The following is an 18,518-nucleotide window of genomic DNA, read 5'->3' as shown; positions in this document are numbered from 1 at the left end:
TGCAGAAGAATTAACTTATTTGAATTATGATGATGACTAGGGCCATGGAAGATACCACATACTTACTGCCAGAAGGAAGGACAGGTTCATACAACCTAAATATTTCTTGGCAAGAAAGATGGCAAGATTTTGTCCAATAGTCTCCAGATATTTAATCATGCCCTGCCTCTCCTGCTTCTATCCCTAACAGGAAGATCCTTCTAACTCCTACTATTTGCATGTTTAGCACAAAGGAGGGGGAAAAAATATATTGTGGTTAATATATACACACGCAACATTTGCCTTAGAAAGGGGCATCATGCCTGGAAAGATGGGAAGTCAGAGAAGGACAGGAAGAGCCCCGATGAGATGGATGGACGTGATGGCTTCATCAGTGAATGTGTTGGAGACGATGAGGACGGCAAAGGATAGAGCAAGGTTCAGGTCGACTGTTCACAGAGTTACTGTGAGTGGTACTCAACTTGAAACATCTAACAACTTTTACCAGATGCCAGTGTCCACAGTTGCAGTTGAATGAACTTAATCACATTTATTTTCCATATGTGCCACCACTATCACCAATGTTTTTCCAAAACATCCCACTATCTTTAAGCCAAGTCCACTGCTCTCCCCAAGTCCAGCATTTTCTCTCACCTCTGGTAACCATTACGATCTTTGTTTTCTTTTTATTTGCTTTTTTAATCTAAAGGAGGTCAAACTTAGTGTTTGCCATTTGTATGTAACTTATTTCATTAAACATCACTAAAAAAACCCCAGACCCACGCATCTCATTATTCATTTCCTCCTCCTCCTCCTCCTTTTTCGTTTTCTCTTCTGTAACATCTAATATTTGGATGTTGACTCTTCAGTATGGATCTTCCCATTTTCTTCTTTTTCTCCCTTTCCATCTTTTTTTAATCTTCATCTCTGCTAACTTTTTGTAAGCTCGTGTCCCTGTGAGACTGTCTCAATTCTATCTTCCAGACTTTCTATAACATTTTTCATTTTGGTTGCCATGTTTTAATTTTCAATAGATATTTCGGGTTTGTCCCCTGAATGTTTCTCTTGTTTTGTAGATAGCTTGTTGTTCCTGTTTTATTATTGCAATATTTTCTCATTTCTCTAGGGAATTAGACAACTTTTGAAAAGCCCTTGTTTCTTCCCAGTGACACTGTTCTGTTCATTTTCTTCAGCCTCTTTCTTCCATCTTGGGTCATTTGCTTGCACTCAGCAGTTCCTTAGTGGTGCTATTGTTATAACTGGGGATAGAAGATATGCTTTGGGAGGTCTTTGTGTGCTCGTATAATGTGTTGACTTTGAATTTTACTACAGAAGAATTTGACTGAGCCTCGCTTCTTCAAAATATCGATCTTCAGTTCTAGGATTCCTCACTGTATTTGACTTTGTTTTTATTTCATTACATTCTTCTCTTTTTTTGTTTGTTGTCTTCTTTGGGGAGTATATTGCTCCCCCCCCCCAAGATCCTCTTAAGACACCAACTTGGCTGTTGATTGAATATCTTTCCTGTTTCTAATCTTGTGCATTATACGCTTGGGTATTTTCCTCTAGTTTTTCATCAACTTACCTAAATATTGGAAATATTGTTATAGCTTCTATTACTATTTCCTCTTTAAGCCTTGCGCTATTATTTTTATTTTATGTTTTCTTCCCAGTGAGGACGTAAAGGGTGTTATTTATTCATTGGCCACAATCAAACCACCATGTAAATTCTATGTAAATACCTACAATCATCAAAAGGCTAGTCCTATAACCAGTGTTTTTCTATTGCTTTTCTCCTTTTCGTACTCCCTTCCCTTCCAAGAGAAATCTCATCCCCACGTGTGAGCTCGCTCCTTTCTCCTTACTTTGTAGGTAGCCAGCCTCCTTTATTTCTTTTCTGAGATTTACCCAGGAAACTCAAAAGTCCCTTCAATTTTTTTAATGCATAGTAATTAAGCTCTCTTTTCATCTCAACCCAGCCCTTCAGATTAAATATCCAGTTTTTATTCTTATTCAAATCAGCTAATGAAAAGCAAAGGGTAAAGCCATTTACCCTAGAAAGAAACCCTATCTTGGAAGCAGTTCCAGGCAGTCTTGATTTACACGAGAGCAATGATCCTAAACGCCATGGAGGGAAGAACTTTTCTCTTGTGTTTACCATTGTAGCTTCAGTTCCTAGAAGAGAAATGTACACATTGCAGACTCACAAGTAATACTGACTGGAAAAAAAATACCCCAAATCCAATGAATGGATAACACATGCTTTATACTTTAAAGTAAAAGGCAGGAAGAACACAAAGAATTTATTGGAAAGTGGTGATAAGTAAAGTTTTGCTGATATAGAATGTAATGAGTAGAACCGTATCCTCCTCAAAATATATCATAATATTAAGAATATATGCTAAAAAAATATGATGACAGGTGTGTGATGACATCTGACCTTTACTGATTTCAAGAGCCCCCATCCACAACATCAATGGCACAAAACCAATTTCTATGGCATCAGACATGTCCCCACACTCTTGAACCTTTTCCTATCAATTTTATCTCTAACCATCCCTCCCAAGGCCCATGTTTCTGTACAACCTTATCTCCTAATCCATTGCAAGGCTGCACAGAACTCACAATAGCATCCATTTACTGAAGTTCCGCTAGGGTTGTAAAAGGTTACAATTTGGGTGGAAAACAGGATGCAGTTTTTCAACCAGGATGAAAATATGTTTGCAGGTCCTGTGGTGTTCAGTGGAGAGGCTTTGGGGCAGTGTTACCAGCTCTTACAGTCCTGTCATCACCCCTCCAGTAAGCTCGGTGGTGGCCCTTGCCTCTGGAAGGGCCCGTTCAGCTCCCATCCACGTTGGCGTCTGGTCCTCCACTGTCTCCGCTGATGTTGCGGTGTTGCTCCTGCTCTGTCTTGTGCAGTAACCTCCCGTCCAAAGCCTGTGCGGCACCATGGCCTTCTTTTTTCCTGGTGATGGTGGGATTCCTCTTTTCCTCCTCTGAATTTTCTCAACTTAAGCGTGCTGCGCTGGCAAAACTGACCGGTCCACTCATTAATTGCATGTTGCTGTTGTTGTTAAGTACTTCCGGTTTTAAAGAACAAGAAATCGCTTGGGAGGAGATTGCCCATGGGGCAGCTGGTGAATCAGAAGGTATGACTTTAACTTCACAGTGCAAACCTTTACCACCGATTGCGTACAGAGCTTCTTTGCATGTTCTTACCAAGAAGGTACTGTTCATCTCATTCACATTATTAATATAGTTCTATTCTGGTGCCCTTGTGGCAAGAAGCTGCAATCTCAAAGGTAGGCAGTTCGAAGCAACCAGCTGCTCTGAGGGAGAAGGATGGACAATCTCCTCCTGTGCAATTAACCACCTCTGAAAACCTGGCAAATGGTCAGCTATGGGTCAGTTCCAACTTGATGGTATACAACATCAACAAACCGGCTGGCCTGGAGATGCTTTCCTCAGTACTTTCCTCCAGAACTAACTCTCCCTCTTCCTCTCCCTCTCCCTCTCCCTCCGCCTCTCCCTCTCGCTCTCTCTCTCTCTCTCTCTCTCTCTCTCTCTCTCTCTCTCACACACACACACACACACCCCCCACAGCTGGCTAGAGTTGGCACCCTGCACTGGATCTCCAAGCCTCCTAAACGTCGAGAAGTATTTTGTTTGGTAAAGCCACCTACTTGTGGCATCTCTGCTGTAGCGGCACTAAAGAAATCAGCTTTGTGTAATGGAGATACTTCTGCGGCGGTTAGGACTTCTGGGAGCTCCTCAAGGACATTCCAGGATAGCAGCACTCAACATGCACTTCTGCTTACTAATGTGTATCCCACACTCTGTCAAAGGAACAAACAAGAGTGTCTTGAAGGACATCTAGCCAGGGTGCCCCTTGGAGGCCAGGATGGTGAAATTTCCTCTCATATAATTTGGGGATGTTGTTGGAGGGGCCAGTCATTGGAAAAAGACATCACACTGAGAAAAGTGGAGGGCCAGAGGAAGAGCTGAAGATCTTCAATGAGGTGGATTGAGGCAGTGACTGTCACGTGGGCTCAAGAGAACCAGAGGCCATGAGGATAATCCAGAAAGTGGCAGGGTTCAGATTTGTTGTTCACAGGGTCACTATGTGGACCCAACAGCATCTAAGGACACCAACAACTTCTGTTTCTGGTTCCCAGGGCTCTTTTCTTTACCCAAGTGAATTCCTGAAGGCTGCAGATATTCTGCCTGCTGCTTCCGCAGAGTCTCTGTGTATGCTGTTCTTTGGGCCTGCACATTCTTTTCAGTTCCCAAACATACTCCTACACACACCCTCAGCCACACCTATTATATACACATGTACACATACACTTTGCTTCATTGACTACTGCTGTGTTCAGTTGAATCTTAACTCACAGAGTCATGAACAATTATGAAGTGGATTTAATATTCTATATGGATAGGATTTCCGAGACTTTTCTTGAGATTCATAGATGCACATTCAGATGAAACCAACAATAGAGAGAGAGCCTATGTACAACCTGCCTGCTGTTGTTAGGTGCCCTTGAATCAACTCCGAATCACTGAGACCCGTGTACAACAGAAGGAAAAATCAGTGCTCAGTGCTGCCCGCTCCCCCTCATCTCTGCTCTGCGTAAACCCACTGTTGAACCCACTGTGCTAATCCAGCCCCGTAAAGGTCCTTCTCTCTTTAGCTGACTCTGTTTGCAAGGACTGGCCCTTCTTGATAATAGTATGTGGGATGAATTTTCATCATCCTCGCCTCCAGTGAGGACCCTGGTTCTACTTATTCCGAAGTAGATTGGTTTGTTCTTTGGACGAGCTGTGGTATATTCAATCCTCTCTGCTATACTACAGTTCAAATGCATCAATGGGATAAATTACGGAGACTGCATTGAAACAGATGAGGGAGAGAAGCGATATATGATTGGGTATTATGGTTATGACAAGAGTCCAGAGTGATGGCTGCATAGTGGAGTGTATTCAGGGCGGGAGGGGGGATTCTATACCAATGAAATAATTTTACTCTTCAAAGAGAAGAGCTAACTAGGGGGAGGGGTGGGCAGGGAGAAAAATGCAACAATGAATGAATGGAAAGCCAAAATGTCTGTAAAAGTTCATTAAAACTAATTTTTTTTAAAAAAACAGACATCAATTCTCCTTCCATCTTCCTTATTCATTGTCCATCTTACATATGAAGTAATTGAAAATATCATGGCTTAAGTCACAGCTCTCTGCCTAGTTTGCTCTTAAGTTGACATTTTGCAAAATAATATCAGATCAAGTGATACAATGCAATGATCTTACATTTTCCTAATTTACTTGTGCACGTTTATGTTGAGTTCTCTATACAATTTCATCACTTTGACATTAACTGAATCTAATTGATTCCAACTCATAGTGGAATCAGTTAGTTGATTCCACAGTGGCTGCAACTAGACTAAACTAGGACCCACTGTGTTGACTCATTAGATCAATGAGATAGAGTGAAACTGTCCGTCGGGGTTCTCAGGCTGTGAAACCAGAAGAACACTCCTCTCTCTCGAGTGCGAGTGGGTGGGTTTGACCCGCAAGCCTTCGGGTTAGTATCCCAGCTGTTAACTCATTGAGCCGCCAGGCTCCATTACCTTTGTGGTTCATCAAGAGTGAGCTCTGGTGTCACAACAGTTAAGTACTTGGCCGTCAACTAAAAGGCTGGCAATTCAGACACTTTAACACCCTCACCCACTCTGTTAGATAAACACCTGGTGGTCAGCGTCCTGGAAGATGACAGCTTGGAAACCCTGGGGGCAGTTCTAGGGGGCTCTGGTGGCCTAGTGGCAAGAAGTTGCACTGCAACCCTTAGGGCATGCGGTTTGAATCCACCCTCTGCTCCAAGGGAGAAGGATGAGGAATCTCCTCCTTTGCGATTGACTGCCTCTGAAAACCCACAAGTCAGCTATGGGTTGATTCTGACTCAACGGTACACAACAACATGGGGCAGTCATACTCCGTCCTATAGAGTCACCGTGAATTGGGATCAGCTCCACAGCAGACAGCCGCAACCGTGATCTGTGTTTCCAACACCGGAATCTAAGTTACTGAACATTCTCCAAACCACAGGATCTCACGTCTTGTTCTTTTTAGAACACTCCAACTCTCTGTCTCCCTCCTCAGTTTCTGACTTTCTGCCATTTAAGATATCACGACTTAAAAAGCATCACACAGCGGATCGTCTTTCGGACTGCCTTCTCTTCTAGGCACCGTGCGTGAATCCAGCTTCTTCCTCCGTGTTGATGAGGAATATTCCACGGCGTGTTTGTGCTGCACTTTGTTCATTCCGTCTAACTGTATGAGGATTTAAACTACCATTTGCTACTGGTTTTGCAGCCTAATTCATCTTGTTTAGAAAATACATTGTTTCACTGTGATGTTTGTTGTTGTGTCGGAATGTGTCAAGGCTGAGTTTATAGTCTCACGTAGATTGATTTTCTTAAGTGTGAGGTGTATATAAAAAGAAGAAATATCCTGCAGTTTCCACTCGCAAAGTTTCTCCAGTTTATAATTTCATTTGAGCTAATTTGTTAATGTTGCTGTTTCAATATTTTCTATGCATATAAATAGTTTTTCTTTCTTGATTTACTGAGAAAGCACCATTGAAAGTTTCCAGAACTGTGGAGACTTAACTGTTTCTCCTTGCAGTTCTGTTAACACTGGTGTTATAAAATTTTATAAGTTATGTGATGTGCATTGTGTTTGCACTTTTTAATGCTCCTTGGTGGATATGACATTTTAATAGTAAAGTGGTTCTCTTCATCTCAAATAACTTTTATTTCTGCTTGTAGTATAGTTTCATCAAGATAGCTATTATTTTGACTGTATTCTAAGGCTTTATTCATCTTTCTGCTTTTAAATCAATCCCTTTCCTTACCTTATAGAGATGTTTCTTGTATTAGCATATGTTTTTTACCATTACATTTGTTATAATTAGTAGTATTTGTAAAGAGAGTGCCTGGCTGCTATCTGAAAGGTTAATGGTTCAAATCCACAAAGTGGTACAGAGATCTGAGATGTAGCAATCTGCTTCCATGAAGATTTGGAATTGCTTTGGAACAGTTTAGGGTTGCTATGAGTTGAATTCAACTTGATGGCACAAAAACCCCCAACAATGTGTGTTTAAAGATTTTTCTGACTTCATCTTGTACGATTTTTCTTTGTTTCTCTGCCCCCTCCATCTCTCTCTCTCTCTACTTGCTTTCTCCCTACACACTGTGCACATATGTTTATGCATCTATTTCATTAAGGAGGATCCAGCAATAGTCTGAGAGGGATGAGGAGAGCAAGAGGTTACCAGAGCAGGAGGATGAAAGAGATGAGCCAAGCAGAGCATCTGGAGAAGAGAAGTGACTTGTGTCAAGGGACGCAGGCTCTTCAAACTCTCATTCATTGCTGTCAAGTCAGAATCAACTTAGAGGTGACTCTGCAGCAGGTTTTCAGAGGCTATAAACCTCATGAGAGGAGATTGCCCACCTTTGTCCCTCAGGGAAGCTGGTGGATTTGAATCACCAGAGAGGCACTGAATTTGAGTTAGCAACGCAACTTCCTCCAGACTATGCTACCAGGGCTCTCTCACAGGGAATTCCAGGTGATATCAAAGGTGGAAGCCTGGGAATGCACTTGTTCTCATCCTCCCCTCTCTTTGATCACTAAATGAACTCCATAGCAGCCAATCCACAGGTCTAAGTCAGTGGATATGAGAGATAAGAGGCAATGATAGGATATATACCCACCACTTCTGATTTATTGATGGAGTTAGAATTCAAAGACCAGATCTTTATGTGAAAACACAATGCTATGAAAAAAGTAGAGGACAATCACATCAGACAACAAAGAGAAGGGCAGCTGTATCATTACACAGATCCAACATCATGACGGATGGAGAGGAGATTGAAACTGTCAACAGCTTCATGTTTAGATCCACAATTAACTCCCTTGGTATCAATAGTAAGGAAATAAGGAGACACATTGCACTGAGAAAGTCTCCAGCTAGAGACCTCTATTGAGGAGTAATGATGTCAATTTGAGGACTAAGGTGTGTCTGATTCAAGCCATAGTCTTTCCTATCACTTGCTATGCATCTGAGAGCTGGACAATGAATAAGGATGACAGAAGAAGAATTGATGCCTTTGAACTGTGGTGTTGGAGAAGAGCACTGAACATCCGTTGGATGGCCAGAAGAACAAACATATGTCTTTGAGATTGTGCAGCCAGAGTGCTCTTTGGAAGCAAGAATGCTGGAGCTTCACCTCCCATACTTTGGGCATGGTGCTAGAAGAGGTTATTCCTTGGAGAGGGACAGGATGCTTGGAAGGGTGAAGTGTCAGCCATAGAGAGGAAGACCGTCAACCAGGTGGATTGACACGGTGACTGCTGCAATGGGCTCTTGTGCATCTGGAAGTGTGAGGATGGCGCAGGACAGGACAATGTTCAGCTCTTTTATTTATAGGGTAACTATGAGTCGCATTGCCATGGGAACGTCTGCTATTAGGGACCTCTCCAAAGTACTGAAGATCAGTGGTATCTCTCTGGAGACTAAGGTGTGTCTGATACAGGCCATGGTCTTCACAATCACTTGTTATGCATCAGAGAGTTGGATAATGACCAAGGAGGATAGAAGAAGAATTGATGCCTTTGAGCTGTGGTGCTGAAGAAGAGTACTGAGAATACCATGGACTGCTAGGAAAACAAATATATTCGTCCTGGAAAGGGTTAAACCAGGCGGCTTCCTGGAGGCAAGGATTCTGAGGCTCCTTCTAAAATACTCTGGACATGTTGTAAGGAGGGACAGGTCCTTGGAGAGGGACATCATGCTTGGGAGGGTGAAGGGACAGCGCAGAAGGGGAAGACCCTCTATGAGGTGGATTGATTCAGTGACTGGGATTATCGGGATGGGTGTGTCAGAGACAGTGCAATTGGCACAGGACACAGCGGAGTTTAGGGCTGTTGTACATAGGGTCGCTATGAGTCGCAGGCGACTTGACAGCACATAACAACAACAACAACAACTATGAGTCATACTCTGCTCTACAACATCTAACAACAACAACAAGATGACTTCCAGCCTATTGACAGTCATGATCAACCGAGGTGACTAAAGAGGATAATACGGGCATGGGGGCTCGGGACCACGAGAGTCTCTCTGATAGGGCCAGAGGGAAGGAGGATAACATAGCCCCTCACCACCCCAGAACAGAAAGCAGATAGAGTCAGTAGCCCAACACCATGGTGCCTGTAGAGCCCTACCAACAGCGAGGGATTCTCTGATTCACTGCCGACTCACAGCAATGGTGCCAACATTTGGCTTTTTTTAGGAAAGGAAGTTGGAGAGTGGGGGAGGCAAAGAATATCACATTATCATTCAAAATAAGTCCAGGTTTTAGCCCAACAGTTCCAAGGCACAGCTTCTCAGTCCAGGCTCCAGTTTCAATTCAGCAAGCAGCTTTTCCTTCCATGATCAAAAGATTCAAATGTGGCCAGATTCAAATGATTGCACTAGGGAAGTCTCTAGCTGGAGACATCTCCAAATTATTGAGGAGTAATGATGTCAGTTTGAGGACTACGATATGTGTGATTCAGGACGTACCTTAAATTCGAATGTGGCCAGAATAAAAAATTCAAATGCAAGAAGCCTCAGGTTGCATCTTGCCACCCCATTGGTCCACAGCAATGCCAGAGTCTCTCCAACACCAGGGTCTCGCTCTCACCAGGATCTTTCCACCACAAGCCTTCCTCACCTCAAGTCCTGCTGCTCAGTGTGGGAAGCTCTCTTCTACTTATCCTAGTCCCACAACTGTTGCTTATTTGCAAGACCATGTGCCTGCAGTTAAGGTAGCTGGAGACCAGAGGCTAAATATCTAGGGGGGAAAAGCCAACTTTTAGGCTAACACCATAGTAACAACCAACCTTAACTATCATAGCCAGCGTCACTTTTGTCTTTTACCTCAACATTCTTTACTGACAGATATGTGTCTTTAATGAACAAAATAGTCAAAGATTTTTCTATATTATTGTCCTAACTGAAGTGCCGATTATGAAAGCACTGATAAATGAGTGGGTATAGTCATATCCCTATGATTTCACGTATGAAGCGGAAGCATGATTACCCTCAGTACTAACAAAGATGGTGAGATCATCATTGATTCAACTTTCTGTGACCACCCTCCTCCTCCTCCTTATTTATTTATTGTTGCATCATACAACCAGAGTGTGCCTTGGGAGTGAGCGTGGTGGGGCTTTGTCACACATGCTTTTGGCATGCTGTCAGGAGGGACCGGCCCCCAGAGAAGGACATTACACTCGGTAAAAGGTCAGCAGGGGGAGGAAGACCGTCAGTGACACGGAATGACGCAGTGACCACAGGGCGTCCAGCACGCCAGTGGTTGTGAGAAGGGCACAGGAGAGGACATGCTCCGTTCTGCTTTCCACGTGGCCACGATGAGTGAGAGCTGACCTGATGGCATCAGGCCACAAAAAGGTGGCGCATGATTTTATTGTTAGTCTGTAATCCTAATTTTCATTTTGTTTGAACTGTAAAATATTAAACGTAAATACTTTTCATGTTAGTTCCAATGTGGATATTTGATGATGGCATTGTTTTCTCTTTATCATCATTTTCCAATGTATTTCACTTCTTTTTTTTTCTTATTATTTAACTGTTTTTCATTCTCTTCTTCCGTATTTTTAATGTTTTCTTGATCTCTTTGTCTTCCTCATTAATTATTTTTTAGCTTAGAACTTTTACATTCATATGGAAAAAAAATGTCCAACAATATACTTTTATCTGATTCTTGGATTTAAAAAAAATTCTCTTCTATATTTTTCAGTATTAAAGTAGGTGAAACTCAGACTGTTCTTCCCTGGCTGGTTCTGGGTACCAGTAATGTCTCAATTGATCAAAATAGGTTGGGAAATAGTTGCTATTGAGTTGATTTGATGTATGGAGACCACATGCACAGCAGAATTAGGTGTTTTATCATCACTGTATTATAATCACTGTGACTATTTTGTTCATCCGTTTCTCTGAGGCTATCCTTACTTCTGTCTGGACCTTAACTTTACCAAATAAAATTACCTTAAAATGTCATAGCTGTAGTGAAAACCAGTACGGTTAGTCTTCAAAAACTAAGTACATAAAATGAGAATTATCATATGACTCATAAATACTATTCCTAGATGTGTTCTCTGGTGACTTCAAAGTAGTAATAGGGAGAGAATTACACACACTTATGTTGTTAGCGTCAAGTTCAATGTTGAAGAGATTGAGATTGTTAACACCTTCAGCATATTCGGCTCCACAATCAACACTCTTGGTTTCAGCCTCCAGGAATTCAAAAGATGAATTGCATTTGGAAAATCTGCTGTAAGAGACCTCTCCAGACTGCTGAAGAGCAATGATTTCGGTCTAGAGACTAAGGTGTGCCTGATTCAGGCCATGATCTTTGCAATTACTTGTTATGCACCAGAGAGCTGAACAATGACTAAGGTTGACAGAAGAAGAATCTGATGCCTTTGAGTTGTGGTGCTGGAGAATATGGAATATACCACGGTCTGCGAAGAGAACAAGAGGTCTGTCCTGGAGAGGGTGAAACCAGGCTGCTACTTAGAGGCAAGGATTTTGAAGCTCCATCTCACATACTTTGGGTATGTTGCGAGGAGGGACCATTCCTTGGAGAGGGACATCATGCTTGAGAGGATGGAGGGACAGAGTGATAGAGGAAGACCTTGGATGAGATGGATTCACTCAGTTACTGGAGAAACAGGGATACGTGTGGCAGAGACAATGAAATTGTCCCAGGATCGAGCAGGGTTCAGAGCTGTTGTACATAGCGTCACTATGAGTTGGAGTCAACTCGATGGCACTTAACAGCAACAGTGATAAGAGCACCAATCAAAACATCAAGAGAAGGGTTAAACAATGCAAGTGCCCATCAACTGATGTACGTATTAGCAAAATGTGTTAGATAGATACATAGACTATGTGTGTTGTTAGATGCCATCAAGTTGACTGATTCACAGTGACCCTACGTGCAATTCCTCACCATCCTCATGGTCCATGCTGGCTTGCTCCCATTTCTGGAGTCACTGTGTGGAGGAAGTGTAGCCAGCTGCCCCTTAAAGACAAGGAGTGGGACAGGAGTGAGGAGGAGGAGAAGTCGTTCTCTGGGGAGAAGTGAGGTCATGTTTATGATAATGCAAAAATTTGCATTGATTACATATTTGACTCATGTGTCTTATATCTCTAAGTTTTACACCACAGAAAGGTCAAACTTGCAAAATTGTTATATGTAATTTTTTACCACCACCACAAACAACAACACAAGTTGCTGCATTTGTCAATAATTGTTGGGAAAACCAAGTTCGCTATGGGATCAGTTCTCAGAGTCTAAGGGTTAGGGACATAGCTGCGTGGGACTGTCCAGTTAACAGGCCTGACTTCATTTAAAGTTTCTGTTCTGCCCCATAACTTGGAGTGAAAATCTGTGGTCTTAGAAGCACACTCAGTGGCCACCCGAGACGCAGTTGGTTTAAGGTTTTACAGGTGATCCCACGGATCCATCCAGGCTGCCTGGCTCCAGAAACTCTGGGTTCTGTGAAAATTCTTTTCTGCATTTCTCCTTTTTGATAAGGATTCCTCTACAGAAGAGATGAAGATCTGAAGGAGACGAAAGAGCAAGGCAGGAGGGTGTCAGAAGCACATACCAGTTGGAAAGCCCAGCAAATGTTCTGGGGTCTCATAGTAAAGATATGGGAAGGAAGACTGGAGTCAGTGGGTGGGGACAGCAGGAGGAGGTGGGGAGGTGATGTCACTGACACTGTGGGCCCTGGGACATCCTGGGACTCTGATGCTCTGCGGAGGAAAGCCACCATCTGGCCTGACACCCACAGGCCTATTCAGGCTGCAGCAGAGTTCTAAGACAGAGACAGGATGGTGGGTGGGTGATGGAAGTCAACCCCAAGAAGGCCTGGCCTGGGCTGGTGGAAGGGGGCAGGTTGAGACACACTTGCCGAAAGCCTGAAGGGTCCTTTCTGAGACAGGATCCTGATCACCAGTCGGGACCAGGACACTGGCCCCACCACAGATGGAACACCACAACCCCGACAGCAGGAACCAAGCACTCCCAGGACAGGGAGAGCGGACCCACCCCTACATCAGTCCCCCCATTTCTGCAGTGAAGGACTGTGTCCACGCAAGGGTGGCAGGAAACTATAACATGGCCCATTTGGTTTATTTCTTGTAACCTTGGACTTAGCAAAACTCTCTGAGTCACTTGTGCGGAATTTTACTGAACATCAGCAAAGTGTCAGGTCTTGTGCTTCCCTGAGCCAGATTCTGGTCTCTGTAATTCTGTCCCCTGAGCCTGGCTGCCAGACCAAGCTCCGGCTCAGGACTCCTCAACAGTGGGGGCTGAGGGAAGTGTCCCCAGTGGACTCCTTCTTGCTTTTTGCAAACCAGAGGTTGTTCTGTCTCAACAGTTCAGAAAGATGACCAGAGAAGCAGAAAGATGACCAGAGAAGCAGACATCTGTTCTGGGGCCCCTGTAAGGGTGTGGTCTGACTTGGCATTCCTCCCCTCCCCTCCCCTCCCCTCCCCACCCCTCCTCTCCTCTCCTCTCCTCTCCTCTCTTCTCTCCGTATGTCAGCCTTCCTCCTATGCATGCAAAAGATGGACAGTGATGAAGGAAGACTGAGGAAGAGTTGTTGCATTTGAACTGCGTGAGTGCCGCTTAAGGACTGTACCATGGACAGCAGAAGAGCACGCTCGTCTGTGGGAAGTGCAGCCAGATGCTCCTGAGAAGTGAGCACGGTGACCCGGGCATGTCATCAGGAGACACCAGTCCCTGGAGAGCATCATGGTAGGAGGCCAGCTAGAAAGAAGTTTCTGTTCTACGCCAGAGTTTGGTGGCTGAAGTCTGTGGTCTTAGAAACAAGCTCTGTGGCCATCCAAGATGCAATTGCTCTCTTTCTGACTTGGTTTAAGGTTTACAAATTACTCCTGGCTCAACAAGACTCTTGACAAAATGGGTTGATGCAGAAACTGCAAAGTAGACTTGAGCTCAGTGGAGATTGTGGGGATGATGGGGATAAGACAGGGTTTGAATTCCCTGTGTGGGGGGTTCCTGTGAGTGGGAATGGGCTCGATGGAACCGAACAACAAAAAGAAGACACGAGCCTCCCAGCGGTAACTCCTCCCGCCTGTGCTCAGTGCAGGATGGAAGTGGAACCATGGGTCCGGGAATCTAGTGTCTGCTGGTCCAGCAGCACAAGCTTGTGGGAGGATTCTCCAACACCCACCTTGACTCCGGTGCCAAGTGGATGCCAGGGCCCAGGGCCGTTTAAAGAAGAAAGGACAGAAGACACAGTGATAGCCTCCTGCTTCAGGAGCCCAGACAGAAAGCATATGAACGGGATTTGGCTGAACTCATGGCCGAGATTGGCAGGTGAGTGAGAGGGGCAGTGTTGTCCTCTGTGGGCACACACCTGCAGCCCTGACAAAGCCTCCTCGTTAAGCCCTGACTGAAAAGCCAGCTTCACATCTGCACCCAGCTCCTGATTCTCCACATCCCCTCCAAGCGGCGGCTTCCAGGGGTTTGTTTTGCAAGGGCAGCACCTCTTAACAGCTTCTGAGCAGACATGGAGGTGAGCGGGACATGAGCCTCCCCGAGGAGAGAAGGTCCAGGGAGGTCAGTGTCCGGCCAGCTCTCACCTGGCTCTGTCTGCATGGAGGTGAGACAGAGAGGGCAGCCTTGGGGGGAGGTCCACTCAGTGGCGATGTGATTTTCCATTGGCCCCACCAGGAATGCCTCATTCCATACTTGGATTGTCCATCTGTCTGCTGTTGGGTATAGCCCTGCTGTCTTTCCAAAATGAAAGTCGTTCTCTTGGGAAGATAACAGAGGCACATGGTGCATGGGGCACTGCTCATACAGTGTTGTGTGCTGCCCACCTCTGCTCCTGAAATGGTCCTGCAGGAACCACTGGCAGCCTGGTCAGGGAGGGGCGGGGCCTACTCCTCGACCCCCAGGAAAGGACTGCATCCTCAGTCTGGCAGCTGACTCCATGCTCGTCAGGAGACCTCATTGCTGGTCCTTCTCTTACCTGATTATGATAATGTTTCTGATTGTCTTCAAGTCGAGCACAACTCATAGCGGCCCTATGAACAAAAGGCCTGAAGCTCCTCTACAACCATTGACATTTATTGAAGTTCATAGAGTTTCCAGAGGCAAGTTGTTTAGGAAGTGGCTGCTTATAGGTAAATGTGGGAGATCTCACAAGACAGATGATGAACGGATGATGATGAAATAAATAGTAGGTAGATGAATACATGGATGGATCAACATATAGACTGTAGAACGGCACATGAGAGTGAAGGAGTTAGTGAGGTGGATGAAGAAAGAGGTGGAGGAACAGACTGACAGATGACTGGCCGTAAGTAGATAAGTGTGCAGATGAAAGAGAAATAGATTAAATCATAGATTACAGGCAGATGCATAGACAGATAGCGAGCTGGTGGGTGAGAAATTACATACATTTACACAGTGGCTTCAGACTCAAGTTCAAACTAATTAACAGCAGAAAACAGAAGGTAATGTTGTCTGGATGGATCACTGTTAAGTGCCATTGAGTCCAGGATGACTCCTAGTGACCCTGTGAACAAGAGATTGGATTCTTGCCCTGTCCTTCCCATCCTCCTTCTCTCTGTCCTCAAGCCCACCGATGTGGTCGTTGCATCAATCTGTCCAGTTGAGGGTCTTCTTCTCTTTGGCCCCCCACCTTTCCCATACAATATCCTTTTCCAAAGACTCGCCCCTCCTGACAACATACCCAAAGTATGTGAGCTGATGTCTTAGCATCCTTGCCTCCCAGTCAGCACCCTGATTGCTCTGAGACGAATTTGTCCTTTTGGCAGTCCACAGGACATTTAGTACACCTTGCCAACACAATTCAAAGGTATCAGGTTTTTAAAATATATTTAATTCATTTTCCAACTTTCACATGGATGTGAAACAATTGAAAATATAAACATTCAAAACGCTGAACATAGAAATTCCATATGAACCAACTATTCCACTACTTGGAATAGACCCTGAGAAAATGAGAACTGAGGCACAAGTGGAGATTTGTACACCAGTGTTCGTAGCAGCGTCATTCACCATTGCAAGATCATGGAAACAGTGCAGATGCCCAACCACAAAGGAATGGATTGAAAAATTATGGGACATTCACACAGTGGATGCAGGAGCAATGGTTTTGTAAATTATCACCTAACTTGGGAGGGACTGGGGAGCATTATGCTGAGTGAACTAACTCAGTCCCACAAGGATCAATATTGTGTAAGATTGTTACCGTAGAAGGAGTATAAGGATCCGGGAGGGGTGGGAGAGGCTGAAGCAGAGGGATGTGGATGTGCAGGGGGAGGGGCTTAATCCCAGGGTTGTACAATTTGATGGGGGGGGGGGTTGAAGGAAATTGAAAGAATTTGTTTTTTAAAACAATATATTAGAATTTTGTAGATAAACTAATAGGGGGGGAAATGAAGCAATCTATAAGATATAGAGGAGAAGGCAAAGTGAACCCCTTCCAGCCCTGGCTAACAGGCCTTCCCAGAAAAGGACGGGCTGTGCCCCCATGTGGGAGGGATCCTGAGTCTGGGGTCTTTCCCGGGGTATTAGTGGGCAAAGGAAAAGGACCACAGCAGCCTCTCTCTGTTTTACCTGCTTCCTTTTTTAATTTTGCTGCACTCTGAGTGAAGGTTTTGGTTTTCCACTCAATCATCCTCACAGATTTTGTTTTATGGTATTAATTACCGTCCCCACATGGTACTAGCACTTTTCCCACTTCCTCCCTATGGTTCTTGCTTCCATCCATCCTTCTGTCCTATCCTTTCCTGTCTGATGAGTTTTCTCCCTGGGCAGAAGCTCTCCCTTGGATCCTGTAGGAGTGAGTCCCTTCCTGGTGGGGCTCACCTTGCCCTCATGTTTACACTGTGTCGTAGCCTGGCTCCCAGCAAGCTCAGAGGAGCCCTGGATGTGACACGTACCCCAACATCAGCAGCACAAGAGTGGACTCACTGGGGGCAATCAGGTCAGCTGGCTAACTATAGAACCAAGAAGCACTAAGGCCGCACTGCATAGGAAAAAAGAAGATGTAGAATCAGGTCCATTTCCACAAATTTCCAACCAGGCAGAATGGGGCTTTGTTCTCCAGCAGTGGAGAGACTGGAGCCACAGGCAGGGCGATCAGGACCCTGACATGAAGGTGAGGAGTCCTCACTGCAGTGAGTCAGCTCTGCTGGGGGTAGGGGGTGTCTTCTGAACACTGCAGATCCCCACCATCTGAAGTGGACACACAAGGCAAGACCGACCTTGGGGTTCTGGTGTGCAGCTCAGCCAGTGTTGGCAGGATCAGGTCACCTGACCTCACGTTCCGAGTGTCCCGTTGATGAAAGGGGACTGTTCACAGGGGCTCAGAGCCACAGGGAAGCCCAACAGCTTCCTGACCATGTGGATAAACTGTAAGCAGTTGCCATGCTTGCAAGCCCGTCCAACAGTTACCTGGCGACTTGAATGTGTTGAGTAAAGGTTTGCTACAGTTTCTCATGTGGGCAAGAGCCCCCTGGCTTTAGCGGAACTGCTTTCTCAAGAGCAAATGACTCCAAATGGGCCAGTTTCAATTAGACAACCAAAGCATGTGCATAAAGTTCACTCATGGCCTCTTGGGGTGGACTGAGCATCTGATGGAGCATTTGGAGCAGAAAAACACCATGACCAGGTATGCCCATCCCACACAAGTGATGTCTCCAGCCAGAATCCATCCTGAAAGACCAGTTACACACACACACACACACACACACACACACACACACCCTGTTATAGGCCATTCCTCAGAAGTCACCACCTTCCGTGAATAGATAGGAAATTCCTTCGCACCTAAATCTCTTTGTAAACCCGTGCATTCTTTTTGTTGAATGAGTCATGAGTGGTGTTCCCTTACAGCAGTGCAGGCCTCCCCAGGGGAAACTCCATCTCTTTAACAATCATCCTTTGCAAAGCTCTATTCCTGGTCTTTTACTTTGACATTCTTACTAGTTAGAGAAAGAACCTGTAATTTTGGAAAGCAGAAAAACCTGACCAGCACCAAGACTCTGACAGGACTGTGAGGCTGGTAGGAGCTGGTCCACGCATAATAGGACCTTCTTACCATCCAGCCACTGGAAACCATGCACCCTGTGTGTGCCAGGGTGTAACGGTGACCACAGGAACCACAACTTCTGAAATGCCTCAGGGCAGATGTCAGCAGACAACCTTTCCTTAGCAGCTGCTCAGAGACTCAGGGGTCAAGCTTGCTCCCAGGTGCCTGGTGAGTCCAGTGTGTTTCACAGTGACCATGTGCACAATAGCTCTGAACCCTGCCCTGTTATGAACCAGTCTCATTGTCTCTGACACACCTACCTGCATTTCCCAGTCACTGTGCCAACCCATCTCATCGGGGCTCTTCCTCTCCTG

Source organism: Elephantulus edwardii, unplaced genomic scaffold (genome assembly GCF_000299155.1).
Source record: "Elephantulus edwardii isolate Elephantulus edwardi_28Jun2011 unplaced genomic scaffold, EleEdw1.0 scaffold00064, whole genome shotgun sequence".
NCBI lineage: Eukaryota > Metazoa > Chordata > Mammalia > Macroscelidea > Macroscelididae > Elephantulus > Elephantulus edwardii.
This window is presented reverse-complemented; position numbering follows the sequence as displayed.